The sequence below is a fragment of the Portunus trituberculatus genome, chromosome 47 (genome assembly GCF_017591435.1).
Source record: "Portunus trituberculatus isolate SZX2019 chromosome 47, ASM1759143v1, whole genome shotgun sequence".
NCBI lineage: Eukaryota > Metazoa > Arthropoda > Malacostraca > Decapoda > Portunidae > Portunus > Portunus trituberculatus.
In genome coordinates, this window is record NC_059301.1 from 23392254 (window position 1) to 23392976 (window position 723).

Below are 723 nucleotides of genomic sequence, written 5' to 3' on the forward strand. Positions count from 1 at the left end.
TTAAACTGAGTTGTTATTGGAATCCATTTTTATTTTTGAGGCATTTGTGTGGATGGAAAGTCTTACCCCGCGTGGAGGGACACAAGCTATTGAGCAACACAATGACGATCTTAGGCACGTCGACCCGGCACGCTTAAGTTCTTCACTTGTGAAACAGTTTCTGCAGCCAGTGGACGTGGTGACATGGTGCTGGTGGTGGAGGCTGAGGCTGCGGTGATGGCAGCAGTGGAGGAGGCGGCAATGATGGTGCTGGTGGTGACCGTGATGGTGCTGGTAGAGCTGGTGGCGATGGAGGTGCTACCTGTCACGCTCACAATGCCTGGGGGGTAAGGGGTCCTACGTCACTGGAGCACCGGTAGCAGCCCCTGGAGGGAGGGCTGGAGACAATCTTAGTAGCTTGCTGCCTCCCGTTCTGTGTCGCGCCGGCCTCACCCTTCTGTCTACCGCTGCCATACAGACCCGAGGAATCGGAAGTCTATGTGAGTTATCCCTTGAGAAGCCACGCACGTGAAACGCACCGATGTTCGGGAATAACGCTGTGTTCATGATGTGATGGTGCCAAGGAGTGCTTTATGTGAACAAAAGTGACGTGTGTTTCTCGTGTGACATGTGATATTTGTAACCCTGACACTGAATCCTGAGTGCCGCAGTGTCGGGTCAAGGAAAGAACAAGGTGCTTGGAGCAGCCGCCGACTTGCACTGCCTTAATATAACCTTGGAAGA